Source organism: Haliotis rubra, unplaced genomic scaffold, assembly GCF_003918875.1.
Source record: "Haliotis rubra isolate DU_JTF1 unplaced genomic scaffold, ASM391887v1 Scf385, whole genome shotgun sequence".
NCBI lineage: Eukaryota > Metazoa > Mollusca > Gastropoda > Lepetellida > Haliotidae > Haliotis > Haliotis rubra.
This window is the reverse complement of record NW_025767063.1, coordinates 148,462-165,639: the sequence shown is the minus strand read 5'-3', so window position 1 is coordinate 165,639 and position 17,178 is coordinate 148,462. Positions and strand designations below refer to the sequence as shown.

General features: G+C 40.5%; 1 long non-coding RNA gene across 1 annotated transcript in view; it reads right to left on the bottom strand.

The window, feature by feature from the left end:
* Positions 1-6,295: 6,295 nt before the first annotated feature.
* Positions 6,296-17,178, bottom strand: part of LOC124286540 — a 21,407-nt gene continuing 10,524 nt past the window's right edge. The window contains exon 3 of the long non-coding RNA XR_006901060.1: positions 6,296-6,433. This is a non-coding gene — a long non-coding RNA (uncharacterized LOC124286540). The remainder of the gene's footprint in view (positions 6,434-17,178) is intronic.

Sequence of the window (17,178 nt, the reverse complement as noted above, 5' to 3'; positions counted from 1 at the left end):
AGCTTGATAATCCTGTGGCTTATGGCTCTGTTCGCTCATCCTACCCTTGGCACCAGTCCAGTACAAAGACTCAACTATGGCATAGTTTTTCAGCCTACCACCCAAGCCCATTTCTCAACAGAATATTGGACACACACTTATGAAGTTAAGATGCCCCATATTCCAAGCATTCCTACCATGAGCGGATGTCATCAAGGCAATGGCACATGCGCTTCCTACATCAAATACAAGTGCATCTTAACGTTATTAAAACTAAATGTGTTGCCAAACTGAATGACACAAGACAGCAAATACTTAAATTAATTCCAGAATCAAAATCCCATCATCCAGTCGTTCAAAACGAGCCGTCCTTAGTTTTGTAGGTTCACTTTCAAAACTTTTATTTGGTACAGCCACAACTGACGACGTCAACCTGCTGGCCAAGCATATAAATGCGCTTACCAAACATGACATCAACCTTTCAAATGTATTACAGCAGCACTCAGTCCACATCTCCTCTTTCATGAAATTAGTAGACACTCGCTTTAAAAATGCCCTAAAAGGCGTTAAGGCAAATCATGATGCCATCACGTTCACAGCCACTGCAATACAGAATAACGCTAAAAATATCCAATCCACCTTTTGCATCCCTGACTTCCTTCTAATTGACCAAATACAAAAGTCAAATACTGTGGAGCATCAGCTTGAGGAACTGAAATTAGGAATTTTAGACTTGGCTAAGAATAAGTTGTCTCCCCTGCTCATTGCCCCTCATATTTTAGAACAAACGATCCATCATCTGGCATTAATTTTATCCAATAAATACCCAAATTTCCATTTGCTCCAAACAAGTCCAACCTTTTACTATTCTCATGCTAAATTTATCTTCGCTCGCACGAAGTCCCATATCTATGTTTCTGTTAAATTTCCCTTATCTTCTTTGGCTACACCTTTTCAAATATATAAAGTTATCTCTGTCCCAGTGCCTGTGAACAATACTTCCTCCCACTCCACCCAACTGTTGGACGCTCCATCTTATTTTGCCCTTTCATCTGATTCTCGGCATCACATTAGCCTTGATCCTTCTAGTCTAGCCTCCTGCACAGGTGATGATTTTGTTATCCACTGTCCCTTCAGAATAGCGCTTCAGTCTTCACCTAAACCATCATGTGTCCTTGCACTTTTCCAAAACAGTAAAAGTCTCATCAAGTCACTTTGTGATTTCGCTATGTTACTGAAAGCTCAACCACCTCAACTTATCTCAGTCGATTCCTCTAATGTCTTAGTTTATAGAATTCCATTTCCTTACACTTACCTGTCCCACCATGCATCGTGTGATTTCTGGCTGTAATTTCTGTCTTATTAAGACTCCTTGCTACTGTTCTCTCTCTACTGAAGATCTATTTTATCCGGCACCCTTTGGTTCATGTCGGGCTTATCACAATCAAATCACACATCTACATCCTGTCAATCTTGCTCTTCTTCAACACTTCTTTGATGACTCTACCCTCTCTAGCATTGCTGGTGATACCACCTTTCGAAAAATGGTTAATTTCTCAATTCCAAAATTTAACATTTTTTCGCATGAAATTTCTAGTGTTTTGGCCAATGATCAAAAATCGCATCTAAGTCTGAAACGTGTGGCAGAAAGCGCAAAGAAAACTGAAACAATATTTCAGTCTATTGCGGAGCCTCTACTTGATGGGCAAATCACCTTACCAAGTTCCTGGCCAGATACTAATGCCATAATTGCCATAACAGCTTCAGGTACTTCAATTCTTTCGATTATCTTGTGTATTTGGATGTTTTACAAAATTCGTGCACTCTCTGCAGCACTGTTATTGGTCACTCAGGTTTCTCCAGTAACAACGGTACAACCCCCATCGTTGAATTATAATCCCCAAACTACTGCCAGTCCCAGCTTCGTTGTTTCTGATCTTGCAGACTACCATGTCTCAATTCTTCTGGGAGTCATCACCCTTGCTGTCACCTCTATTCTTCTCCTCCTAATCTATCAACGCAATACTCGCAATACTCACAATGGTCTCGTTCTGGAACTCACCACTGGTCCAGAATGTGTCACTGTCCCTATTCTGTCTCTTAGCCTCTGCCCATCCTATTGGGACGTGCAACCTCCTTTTACTGTAGAACATCTCCGTGTCTCAGGGTACTTCTTTCCCACCCTCACTGTCGACTGGCCTGCCTTCACAGTCACTAATCTTCTGACCAACACCGCACTAACTGTCCCCAGCACTCTGCAAGTCTCTTTCTTTACTTCCCGTAAGCTCCAGAGAATGCTCACCCAACCTTTTGCTGCCTACATCTTAATGGTTCATGATGGTCGTTATCAAATCATAAATCATTCCTCCATGTCAAAAGAATTTTAAGTGGGCTGTCTGCACAGTACATACCTAGTGTCATATCATTATATTGTTTGTACATTCTTTCACTGAAGTTTATTGTGTGCTTTGTATTGTATGCATTATAGTATCGTTACGTCTTTGTGTTTACAATAGCAGAAGCTAAACAAAAGGCTTTTATTGGTCAAAAGCTCCACGACGCCCAGGGGTACTATAACAGTGCCAAAATTGACCTTACTTGTCTTCAAGTTTTTATCTATTTTTGATTTGTTTTACAATCTTATAATTTTACATTCTCAGTCCAGTTAAGGCATATAGTTTTCAGAACCTAATCAACTATTCTCAAATCTATACCATTCAAGCTGCCAGAACCGGACTAGCGACTGTGGGAGATTATAGTAAGTGTTAGGCCACTGCTCTTTGTGTCTCATACACACAGTGATTAACAGAGTAGGTGCATTGTCAAGCTAGACACGGCTGGCCAACCCAAAACAATTAACAAAGGCCACCGACCCGAACGGTAACATTCCAGCAGCGATTATGTTTCCAATTAGCTAACTTTGCCCCAGCTTTGGCTACCCAGCTTTGTCAAAATTGCGTAATATGACCAGTGTGACATGCGCTCTTCAACTTGCTTTCAAATTCGAACAGGAGATTCGGGTATAAATACAGGTGTAGCTCGCCACTGAGTTATTCCTGTTTTGCCTGAGATCCTCTCTGTTTGTATTTGAAGGTAAGTCACTTTTCTTGTTACTTTTCATTTTGTTAAATTTGCTTAAAGTCCTTCTAACCGTGTTACCTTGCTTGAACAATGAAATCATCTTACACATTCTAAAGTGCTGCTCGAATTTTCCGTTTAGTCGCTATATGTTAATTCCTTGTAGTTTAAATATATAATGAATAGGTTATGAATAATAGCGAATCCCAGATAAGGAATCCTTACTGTCCTAGGCCACCATTAGAGTACCAGAAGCCTAAACTATCTCAGCTAGAATATACCGCTCACTTTAGTTACTGGAGTCGTGGATGCCGATCGTCAATACATGCCCAACGTGTGTAACGTTTAGAACATATTCCAAGAATCTGTATTTTTATCTCTGCCATATAACTTGTGATATTGTTTGTAATGTCTATACGAATATTGTCTACAGCCATGTATCTATTTTCTGATTGCCGGTAGCAGAAGGTATTTATTTAAAGATAACCAGTCTGTGACCGTATATGTCAAGAATATAATGCTCTTTCTATAACAAAATGCGCACAGATATGGCAATGTCTTTTAAATATATATTCATTTAATGTATCTGAATTAACTAGAAGCACCGGTCGTTTTAGTGTTTTATGTTGTAGAGTAGTCACAAAGTGTCAGGCATCTCAATACTTAGATTAATGTTATAATGTTTAATTGTCATGATTTTTGTAAGTGTTTTACACAATGTATATTGTAACATTACATTGTGTTAACGATGAACAAACGAATTGAATGGATTTATGTAATAAAATTATTCCTGTTTTGCCTGAGATCCTCTCTGTTTGTATTTGAAGGCGTGGAGATCCCGGAGCTAATTCCCCGTAGCAATTCTAGGTTTAAGACAGTAGCGTAAGCTAACTGTTTCACTAGCACAGACTGAAGCTGGTTTTATAGTGCTAGCCCACTGAGATACCATGCCGCAGTGAAGCATGAATACCCCACTCAGACACATTATACTGACTCCGAGCCGACCAGTCCTTGTTGTACCCATTAATGCCGAGCGCCAGGCAGGGACCAACAAGTACCATATTTTAACGTCTTTTGGTATGACGCGGTCGGGGATCGAACCCGCGACCTTCCGCACTCCGGGCGGACGCTCTAACCACTACACCACGGAGGCGGTCTTTTGAAAGATACAGGACACAACTCATTCCTCAATATTATTACATTATGGTAATAGCCCTGAATATGTGCTGACGTAGAGCAACGATAAAACAGCAAAATGACAAAACATGACCAATATGCACAAAATTACCATCTACCTCATCATTTTTAACATGTACAAAATGAATTTACTTTTTAAGAACCGAAAATTATTAACATCAGGAAAAGCAACTAATTTACGTAAAATAATCATAAAAAAGTTGAACCCTGAAGTATTACTTCATGAATGTTTGAATTCTGGTAAAGATGTTACCCTGTAATATTGTTTTTTGTATAAAGAACACCTTGTACAAACAGAACTTGACTTGTTCCTCAAATGTAGCTGCAAGCGATATGACTGTTCACTCGGTTGTTGGGCACCAAATCGGGAATCACCAACGGACAAATCAACTACAAATACTATATGAAGCTCTTGTAAAATCGCAGCATGGTGCTCCTTTTCTTTACTTCAGTTGAGCTTTGGATTTGGTTGGTTGGTTTGTTGGCCTGCACTCAGTTGTATGGCTGCGGTCTGTAAATAACTGAGTCTTCACCAGACAATCCAGTGATCAACAGCATGACCATCACCCTACGCAATTGGGGTATGTTGACATGTGTCAACCAAGTCAGCCAGCCTGACCAACCCATCCCGTTAGTAGTCGCCTCTTACGACAAGCATGTATTTTTTTTATTATTATAGGATATTTATATAGCGCACATATCAAGGCAACTAGTGCATGCTCAAGGCGCTGGTATTTTTTCCCTCGGTCATTGGATGTCAATCTCAACAGCACATCGTATTATCAATCTCAACTCCCTGGGTAGTATACAACTCTTGCAGCCACTAGGCGCACCGAGTTATTGTGGCTTTCCCATCCTAACATGGGTTGCTGAAGACCAATTCTAACCCGGATCTTCACGGGACTAGTCGAGCTTGGAACAACTGTCACATATTGACATATGACCCAATACAGCCTCCACGTGTAACGTCGCATCGGTAATGAGAATATGTTGTGAAGAAGACGTGTTTGTTGTCGAACGTCACCCATATGACTTCCGTATGCCAGTACAATTTGGTGGACCTTACAATCCAATAAATAACATCATTCGATTCTAGAAATGTACAATGTCCTGCAAACAGCCTGATCCCCGAGCCTGACAACCTAATCCATTATGTCGGGAGCGGTGAGGTAGCCTAGTGGTCAAAGCGTTCGATCGTCACCTCCATGACCTGGGTTCGAATCCCCACATAGGTAAATGTGTGAAGTCCATTTCTGGTTTTCCCCGGAAAGCCGCGTAAAATTACTCAACCTTAAGTCGCCTTTAACGACAGCACAGGTTATGTGCTCTGGGCGTAGCAACAAAACCGACAACTACCGGTTTTGTTGAAAGTTATCATTATCTTCACCACCAGCTCAAAGGGCACGAATTTGTCAAGTTGCGGCTAGAGAGAGAGTTGGTGAATATGGTTTTAAGCCGCTTTTAGCAATATTCCAGCAATATCACGGCGGGGGACACCAGAAATGGGCTTCACACATTGTACCCATGTGGGGAATCTAACCCGGGTCTACGGCTTAACGAGCGAACGCTCTAACCACTAGGCTACCCCACCGACCCTCTTGATTAGATGTTCATATAAAAAACCAACATTTGTTAAATTCATTAAACGTTTGAAAGAATCGATTCCATTAATCAATGTCTCCTTCTACCATCCAGGACTTTACCATGGAGGCAGTTGTTCTTCAAACTTTAAAGATATTCTTTGCTCGTTAACATACCACCCCAACCAATGTTAATTAAACTGACCCTTCCTATCAAAGCGTCTATTTGTTTTTTGCTGGTACGTTTTGTCAGTGCTCCTGCTGAAACCACTTTAGTATCCGCCAGCCTGGTGCCAGGTGGAGACAACTCGACTCGGTCCAACAAGTTCCAGTATACGCTGGTGCACTCAAGGTAACAATCTGAACATGGCTTCATGCCTGCATCGTCTCTGATCAGGAAGTAATCACATCTTTGTGAACTATTCTCCTGGCTCTCCATGCATATTGGAGGTGAGGTGAGGTGGGGTTTAATGTCGTACTTAAACATATTTCGCTCATATGACGACGGGCATGCGTGTGTATGTGTGGCTGCTTGTACTAGCACAGACTTAAGCTGGTTTAATAGTGCTAGCTCAATGAGTTACCATGCAGCAGTTAAGCTTGAATATCCCACTCGGACACATTACACTTACTCCGAGCCGACCAGTCCTTGTTGTACCCATTAATGCCGAGCGCCAGGCAGGTAACAACAAGTACCAATTTAAAGTCTTTTGGTATGACGCGGCCGGGGATCGAACCAACGACCTTCCGCTCTCCGGTCGGACACCTTAACCACTACACCACGGAGGCGGTCCCATGCATATTGTTAAAAACTCGGCAATTCGACACCTAAAATGGGAGGCAAATGATAAAATATGTACATTCATTAATTATCAGTTTCATATATAATAAATTACACGTCCATAATTATTTTGTGTTTTTAATGATCGTAAGGGGCCGATGAAGTTTTGCGTCCACACGCTGCCAGTGCCATTGATCTTTTGCTTCTCTGAGAGTAGTAAAGTTGTTATTCAAGTAATGATGGTCATGGATTGTGAATATCGATATTCATAGATCGGTTATCGATTTCAATCGCAAAATAGACTCCCAACAGACGCATTGACTGAACGAACGTAACAAAATCATTATAATTTCTCACAACGAAAGGACAGACCGTCAAGGTTACTTCCTGGTTCTCGTTTGTGTCGTATACAAGCTGGGTAGACAATTCAAGTCAGGACCTTCCTTTCATTATTGTTACACATGTTCTTTTACGTTATTATGAATTTACGTGATTCGATATAAATAAATGCTAACAACTTATACACCGGTATAACCATTGTATGAAATAAGGCCCGTCCGACCGCCCAAGGCGGTCTAGATTTCTCACGGACGGTCTAAATTTACAGCAAGCCAGCCCGATGGTCTGGTAAAATCTTTAGATGTTCCATACATCTGAGTAAATTCACCATATTTGGTTTGGTTAAATCCATTTTGGGCTGGTAACATTTTGAAGTTACCAGCCCTGATGTCTGGCTGGTTTTTTGGCTTATTTCATACACTGGTATAACCCGTGAAACCCGAACCAAAAATGCATCGTCACAGAAAACTGTTGACAAATTTAGTAATGCATGTTTCCTACGCAGTTATCTAATAAATCTACATGTCCCCACAGAATTTGTACCGACCTTTTGGGGCGGCGGGGGAAGCCGAATGGGTTCGACCCGGGTGCGATTTCCCACATGGGTAAAATGTGGGAGGGCTATTTCTGGTGTCCCCCGCCGTGATATTGCTGGAATATTGCTAAAAGCGCCGTAAAACCATACTCACTCACTATCAGTTGAACAAGAAGCATAAATAGTTTCTGATTTTCTGGAATACACAATAAATGCACAATACCAGAGTAAAAGCTTCACTGTTTTCTTTCAAAAAATATTTGTACGTGGATAAATTTTGACATTAGGTGGTATCAAAGAGACCTTATCAGATAAGGCATCCAATTTACAATTTTAAATAATAGTAACGATTTGGAGGCAATCACTTTTGTCATCTCCTAGATTAAGATATTTGCCATTTTTACGGTTTCAAAAACATTTTACGCTTTTAGAATGTCACAGAGTGCAAATTGTGTCGATCATTTTGTAGCAATGCTGATCATTGAGAGCGAGGTCTTCGTTTGACATAGTGTATGGTTAATATTTGAGATAACTAGGAGTTACCATGTGTCTGTTTGATTGCTGTGTCATAACACACTCTAGTTAATTTGTCGAGAGATCAATCATATCACAGTTATGAATACAAAACTAGTATGTAGATCACCATACTAGGGACCATGGGGACTTACAGTACTCTTGCTTCCTGCACGGACGAATTTAAAGTATGTTTGAAACTAAGACCACACATATGTGCCTTTATGTTTCCCTTTGCCGAGGGCAGGAGATTGTAGGGTCATTGTATCCGCGATGGATGACAATCAAAGATCATATCTTGAACACTCGTCCTAACCTACAACTCGATAAAGTTATCCTAACAGCTCCACTAAAGCTCTAGAAGGACCACCGAGAAGGTGTCGCATTCGCAATTGCCGTCCCAAGTGTAAACAGACGGTGATCGATATACTCAGCTTCTACACACATGGTACTCCAGTTCTTCTTGCAATAGCAGTGGCACACAACGGCTTTTTGTTTCTCTCCCTGTAAAGAGGAAATGCATCATTCAAACACCAGGGTTACAGACAGTTAATACTGCAGCGATATGGCTGAGGTGGACGTGGCAACCGACATGTTGATCCTTCACTCGTCATGCTGGCAATCTGATCACTTTCCCGGATCCTCGTGGCATTTAAATGGGTTTACGTCTTGCAACGTCAAGAAGCTTATATAAATGTTTTGCACTTTGTATCGTGCTATTATAAGTGATCTGATGCGTAAAGAAACACGTCTTGTTTGAGTACATATTACATATATGTATAACTGATTGTAACAAGCGTGATTTTAAACTACTGTTAATAAAAATACAGTTTTAAATACCACAAAAAATTGTTTTGTTTGTCTCAGATTGGTATTAAGACCACAATGAGGCACCATGAGTTTGCAATCTTATGAAAGCTCTCAGTCCAATTATACTGGATGGGCCAGAACTATCACATTTTTGCTAAGCACATGGGAAGAATGGTTTGGGTAATGAAGATATAGATGTTTTGGATAGATAACGATGTATTAACTGAAGCGAGACAGGTTTCCTTCAGAAGATATGCAATTGTAGGACAAATGCTTGGTTGATCTGCTTTCATGTGTGACTCCCTTTCTCGTTATGCTTCCTGTCTCGAGTTGTATCTCTTCAGCAGTTGAAGATCACATCGATAGGAAGAGCCTTCGTCAATTGTGTCCCTTTTTGATTTCTCTGCTGACATGGCAGCCGATACAAAGGGCATATATGTGGAAATATTGTTCTGCAGTCTTGACAGGTAGTTTAATCATCTCGTAAAAACAATATGTACTACTTGAACTGAATGACTGAATTAACATGACATTACCACTTATCAATGGCGACAGTATAAACCTCAGGTGTGTGTGTGCTTTAATATTTTCATTAATCAAAACTATTTTCAAAGTTCGACGCCAATCTTTTGCGGAAACAAAACAATTATTATTTTTGTTGGCTTTATAAGAATTGGCCAATCCCGAGCGCATTCGTTAAGTTTGTTTAAATTGTTTTTCATAGAAGTTTCTATATATATCTTCAATGTTATTAGATGATATGTCCAAAGGAGTGTCCTCGGCAAGTAATCTTGATGAACATAATAATCCTTTTCAGATTGTCAGTTAAATCGTTCACGTACATAAGGAAAAGGACAAGGCTTAGTAACGATCCCTGTAGTACACAAACCTTTAATTCTTCAGAATCAGACAATGTGCCACTGAAAATGGCATATTGCTTGCGAGCTGTAACGTACATATAGACCACCAACCACTTAAGTAATTCGTCGTTTATATCATGATAATTCGGAGAAAATATAACCCCAGTATGTCATATGTAGTCACACGCTTTTGAAATATCACAGAATACCATAAAATATGACTCATTGTTGTCGCCTGCATTGTACACTTAATTATTGATTCTGCTACTTGGTGGACGGTCGAGTGATCGGCAAGGAGTCATGATTGGTACTTGTACTGCAACGATTTCTCAATGGTGCAACTTCTTGAACATAACTCGTTCGAAGACTTTCCCGATACAGCTTTTCAAGGATATTAGTATATAGGTGTTGGATCACCTTTCTTGAAACGTGGTATTACATGTGCCAATTTTCATTGACTTAGATAGTTACGTGTGACATTTAGATACTATACGTGAGTTGTAAAAAATAATTACAAGGTTTAATACCTTCCTTGGTCTGCATTGTGCCTACTGCTTGTGCCAGCCGTAATCACTGACATGTTTCAGTTATGGTTAGTTTCGCACATGCACATCAGCCCACCCAAAGTCATGTCATTTGTATCCACCCATCACTTAGTACAAGGAATTCCTGCCCATGCAAAAAAGGCCCATGAGCCTAAAATAGGCATTTCCCCCCTTCCGTTTTGAGGCCCATAGATTTAAAGTGATGTCCCTTGGTAAAGTCAGCCAGTAGCGCATGACGAAGTTAGCATCTGCAACGTTCTACGTGCAGTCCCACTGGACCACGGCGACAGGTAAAATACTTGACACTTGCGCCGAAAACGGGGATGATCCTTCATACGAGGAACTCTTTGAGTGTGGTAAAGATTCTGACTTTTGAGAACCTATAAGTAAAGCAATGTTGTTGACTGTTGCTTTAAAATGTTAAAATCGTTTGAAGACTATTCCAGTAGAAAGACTAGATCCGATTTTGAAGTTGATCGTAACATGCCGGACTAAAGCATAATACTTTGCAAAGAGCAGGGGAATATCATGATAAAAAGTATTTTTGGAGTGTGCTCGATGTTTTGGGCCCATTTTTCGAAAATCCACGATGGCGTCCAAGATGGCCGCCAAAAATCAAAGATTTCCAATTCTAACACTGTATGACTTCATATCATTTTGACAAACATCGATCTTTGTGATTCTGAAGTCTCCTTTAACAGTTCCCATTGCAGTTACAGAAGGGTGTGCATATAATTTGGGAAGATTTACTTCTTTTAGCATAGAGGTTGAGACATGCAGCCACATTTGATAAGTTCTCGACGACTTCGTGAAGCTTCTAGTAGTGTCATCCACACCGGTCGCCATGCGCTGTCGTTCCTTGTCCAACCAAACAAATCTTGCTCTGGTGCTTTCTGTCTGGGAAGTAAACAAGTAAGCCATATGCTGACCTGGTACAAGCTACCGTTTATGTGCTGTAGCAGAGTGTGGGAGGAAGGTTCTGCATCAACTTGATCTTGCGGCCGTGGCAGAACATTTCTTGTAGCAGTTCGTTGACTATGTTCACTGATGTAGTGCTGTCAGACATGCATGTGAATCGCTCAAGTGATGAAAACACTTCTGAGTCGTTGTCCACAGGTTGGAATGGATGCTGTGCAAGAAAAATATGTTTTATCATGATATTCCCTAGCACTTTGCAAAGTTTAATGCTTTAGTCCCCCAAGTATCTATTTTCACCCTTAGCCACTGCACTGATCAGAGTAGTCTCCTGTGCTTAAACAGAAAACATTTTGAATGCGTGAAAACTTTGCGTTCTTGGGTAAAATGAATTAAACATTAAATGCCATTGCAACGACTGACGGGATCGGAAGGTCAGGATCGCTGACCTGGTCACATCAGCGGAGATCAACGATAATTGTGTCTCTAAAGACCAATTCGTGTCCGTATCCAGATCTTCAGATGTAAACTACACCTGTAGGTCGCAATCATACTACATGTATCATGCATTTATGGGTTTGGGGATTGTTCATGTTTTTAATAAAATGTAGGATTAACACCCGACGTAATCATGAAGTTTTGGTGAAGACACAAACTAAAAAACTTAACAATGATTTATCCACATTACCGTAGTATCTATAACTCCGAAACAACTTAAGGAACAAACTTACAATAATGTATGCCAGTGACATGTGTTCATATTGCAACTATTGTATTGTTGTACCCGTGACGATCCGGGTTAGAATTGATCTTCAGTGACCCATGCATGTCGTAAGAGGTGACTAATGGACTGGGTGGTCAGGCTCGCCGAGTTGGTTGACACCTGTCATCGTATTCCAATTGCGTAGATCGATGATCATACTGTTGATCACTGGATTGTCTGACTCGATTATTTACAGACCGCCGCCTTAAAATTGCTGGCCTATTGTTGAGTGCGGCGTAAAACTAAACACACTCAGTCACTTAGTATTTTTGTTTACCTAAAAACACCATATTATTATGCACGTAATCATGAATATTTTAGGAGTGGTTCCGGTGTGTTTAGTGTTCTTAAAGTCTCCCATCTTTCTCACAACCTTTATATTATTCTCCTTCAAAATCGTTCTTAAGTTGAAAATGACAGCGGGTCAATACCTTGCGTCGATAAAGTGTGGGTTAGTGAGTACGTACCGTACACAGGAAACCTCGATGGTATGTTGTAATGGTCAGCACGCATTAAAGAGTAGCTCCTTGCCCTCAGCTGTTACTAATTGACCACACTACTTCACTGTAGTAACTGCGTTAAATTAACAACCCCACAGTTGCATCGATCATAAGCCAGCTATATTGTCGTACCAGGGTACAATGTGTGAAGCTCAATTCTAGTATGATATTGCTAAAAGCGGCGTAAAACCATACTCACCCACTCACTATATTGTTTTACAGTTACATTAAATGCCCTTTTCCCTGTTTTACATATAATCGAAATGTACAAGAGTTTGAAGTTTACGATGAAGATTGGCATCTAAACAAGTCATATTATGTTTCGAACGTTAATATCAGAGTTTATATTTGTCTTCGGGAATAACGCTGGCGGTCAAACAACAAACAAGCATATTTGATTTTTAACATATATGCTCATTATTTACGATTATTGCACACGCTAGAAAAACACTTAAGCAGTCAGGATATATATTGTTTGTTTGGTGTTTAACGCCGCACTCAGCAATATTCCATATTATGGCGGCGGAGTCGGGACTAGCCAATCCAATGATCAACAGCATGAGCATCGATCTACGCACATCGGATGATATGCCGCCTCTTACAAGCATGGGTTCCTGAAGACCAATTCTAACCGGATCTGGGTCACGGTCCCTAGCAGCTTGGGGGAAAACCTCGGGCACGGGAATGGTGCTGAAACATAATAGGGGCGAATTGGGATTCGAACCAGCACTTGGAAGTTTATGGATGATGAGGTTACAAAACTCCGCATAGGCATTTGTCGCGCGTCAAACATCATCCTCCTCCCCTGCTTCCAGCTCTTGGTTGTATTTGGATATTGTGTAACATCCCATGTTTCCCCCAAGTATATTATTTGAACATTCATTATATTGATTTGTCTCTGTTTATTCTGTGCTTAGGGTAATTAATATTTTGTTTCTGAGTCCCTGTTAGTAGGGTAGTGCCTAGCCCAAATCATATGAAAAAGTTGTACAGACGACCTTAAAAAATACAGGTAAGGTCATTAAATGAGTTCCAAAAGCCATTGTTCTGCATATAAATTCTGTTAGTAAGGTTCATATGAGACGTATGACATTGTTTCGTGGATTCAATTTAAGTTGTTGAATAGGACATAATGTTAATATCTTTTGTTAATTAAGTCCCATTAATTAACTTTTAGTTATCACGGGTCACAAAAGTTTAAAGCGCTGAGTAGAGTTGGGCTTTACGTCACATCGGCATTATTCAGGCCATAATTTTATAGTGACGAGATCAAGTCTGCATTCATAAACATTTTAAGTACAAAGTCCAAACATATATACTGAAAGCCAAAGAAACGTCGTAATATTGGAAACGACATTTAAGCTTCAGCGGAGTATTTGAACCTATTTTTTTAAATATACACCGGAGGTCAACTTCGTGGTCGTATAGCCTGTATTGCCCAATAAAGTATTGTTTGACATTGAGGTTTGAAATATTGTTGTTTGTGGAAAAAATTCGCACAAACACAACATTGAAATCGAGATGCGCATGTATCATGCATGCATTCAGCCATATTTTGCCGGCTTGAATGGCAATCGATCACTTATTTTCTGAACACAGCAGCTTTGGCTAGGTTAACGAGAGGTGTTGATGGACGATATGACGGTCCTGGCGACGTGTTGTTACATGGGGTCGACCACTACGTGGGCGGTCATCAATGCTGTTGGTGGCATTGTATTGCTTCGTACTATATTGTATCGTTCGTACGTTGCAATTGAAATCATTAGCAATGACTCGAGCACGTTGACCATCTTCTAGACGTCCAATGGCATGTTGTCGTTGATCTCTCGTTAACCTAGCCATCTTTTGCCTTTCAGTATATATTAATTACATTTATATTTACAAACATACAATGCCATAGCACCATATTAAAAAACAAGCAATTCATCATTCACATTACATAGTTACAATTTATGATACAGGTCACTTTCCTTCAGGTAGTTAACAATGAGATGCCCGCTTAAGCGGGAAAACAGACCTTTCAGATTTGTCGCTTCATAATGTGAATCTCTTGCATTTGTTAAGTCCACACAGTCAAGCAGAATATGCTTGATGGTGAACACTTCATCACAAGAGACACACATGGGAGGTCCATCCCCATCCGTTTCAGCAGATAGTTATAAGTAAACCAAATGTGGCCATTACGACATCGTCGTAAAATTACCTCAACACGTCTTGACTGACAACCCAAGTAGTTATAGCCAAATGTTGGTTTGAATTCATGGAGTTTATCCCACCTTGTTTGTATAAAGTCCCCAGTATAACTTTTGAGAGTGGGTTTGAATTCACTATACGGGATCAGCAGTGGAGATAACGGCTTGTCAAGAGCTGCTTTTGCTGCAGCATCGGCCATTGTGTTATGCCGTCGTCACCCGGCAACCAGCAGAGGACGATGTCACACTGGCCAGTAGAAAGATCGTTGTAAAGTTCTAAAATGACAAGGATGATAGGGTGACTTGAAGTAACATTTTGAAGTGCTTGAAGGTAAAATAAATCTGTGAAAACGATGAAGGTTTTGGAGTGGTTCTGCTGTTTAATATAGGTCAAAGCCGTAAAGATAGCATTGGCCTCAGCAGTGAAATTGGAACTATTGTCGGGAATTCTTGAGGAAACAGTCTTGGATCCAATAACTGTGGCACTGGCAACTTTGCCATCATCCTTGGATCCGTCTGTTAAGATGGATCTATGGGTGTTATATTTGGAATGTAACTGGTTGTTTTGCTGTTGAAACACCTAAGGATTTGTTTCTGACTTTTCGAGTTTGCTGATGGTAAGATCCACCGGTGGCTTTACCATCTGCCAGGGTGGGGAAGACAGTAGTCGGTAAGGTGCTATGATGTTGAGATCAATGTTAGCTGCAGATATGTGTGGTTGAATTCTGATTAGAAGTGGTGGAACCAGGCTGGAAGCAACTGGTTTTCACAGAAAGTGTTGAAAACACAATTGTATGCGGGATTGGACTGATGTGAACATAATTTAGTGATATACTGCAGTGAAAGTTTAATGCGGGAGGGTTCGTCAAGGCGAGGTTTGTTAGCCTTCGCATATAGACTGTCTACCGGATAGGTTCTAAAAGCTCCAAGACAGAGCGGAAGGCCTTGGTGGTGAAGAGAATCTAATTTTTCTAAATTGCTTTTACAGGCTCCACTATGGACAATGGAACCATAATCTGGTTTAGCACGAACCAATGATCTGTAAAAGTGAAGGAGGATAGTCTGATCCCTTCCTCACTCAGTATTTTAAACGACTTTTAGCAAGTCACGAGCCTTCAAACACTTTGTTTCCAAATATTGTATGTGTGGTAAGAATGTCAAGTGATGGTCAAATATGAGTCCCAGGAATTTGGCCTCTTCTACTACCTTGACGATAGGTCTGGATAATTGTGTTGTTTGTATTTACGGCAAAAGTGAATACAAGTTGTTATATCTTTTGAAAACTTAAAGCCAATTTCATATGCCCTTTTTGATTTTTGTCAGGACAGGCCTGTAGCTGCCTTTCTATTGAATGGATAGTCTTACCACGGCATGAGATATTAAAATCATCCACGAAAAAGGAACCATCAACACAACTGTTCAAAACGTTAGTGAGATTGTCTAAAAAGTTTGACAGACAAGATGCTGCCTTGAGGGACGCCCTGGACCTGGTGGAAATAATCCGACAATGTGGAATCCACTCGTACTTGAAATTGTCTGTTGTTTAAAAACTGAGAGATGAACAGAGACTATCTGCCCCTCAATCAAAATTCATGCAAATCTCTTAAGATACCATGTTTTCACATTGTATCATATGCTTTTTCTAAGTCAAAAAAGAAAGATACAGTATGTTGTTTAGTGACAATGGATTTTTTATGAACGGACCAAATGGTCAATGGTACATCAGTTTTTACAGAATGAATAAGGTTGGTGTTTTAGAAGCTGATAATAAATATCATCTGCTCCTGCCGCAGTGTCGTGAGCCTGCCCTAGACCGATAAGTAATTCATGGAGAGAGAACGTTTCGTTTTGATCCTCACCATCATTGGAGTTAAAATTGACAGGTCTATTTTTTTGATGGGTTATAATTTGATGAGGAGGAATGGTTTGCCAATTTTCACCAAGTCTGTTTGCAATTTCAGATATATTTGTTAATCTTGGAGATGACGAACACCATATTTTGATCCTTTGCCCTTAATCTTTTGAATCATGTTCCACACCTTGGACACGGTGTGCGGGAACTGATTTTGGATACATATTTCCTCCATGACCGGCGTTTAGTTTGTTAAAAGGTACGTCTTGCTCTGATATTTGTCATTTTAACTGCATTCAGGTTATGCACAGTAGGATGTTGACAAAAGTAGTTTTTCCGCCTTCTTCCTATTTTGTCCAACATGTTTACGGTTTGCATCAAACCATGGTTGATGTGAACTCACACCTTGAACTTGGTCTGTGTATTTTCGCCTGTTGAGGGTGGGCTTGGGAGTTGCCTGTCCTTTTGTGATGTGCATCCAGTCGGACTGTGGAAGGTGTGAGTAATTTCAGTCGGACTGTGGAAGGTGTGAGTAATTTCTACATGATTCTGGCGTGGCGTGGCGTGGCGTGGCGTGGCGTGGCGTGGCGTGGCGTGGCTTCTGTAAGAACATTCTTGAACTGTATAATAGGTATATAAGGAATGGTAGTTGTATGACGGGACTACTACTGCTTTGGATTTAAGGTCATCTGTCTGCTAACGTCGACGTTTCACCACTCAAGAGACCTACCACTCGTCT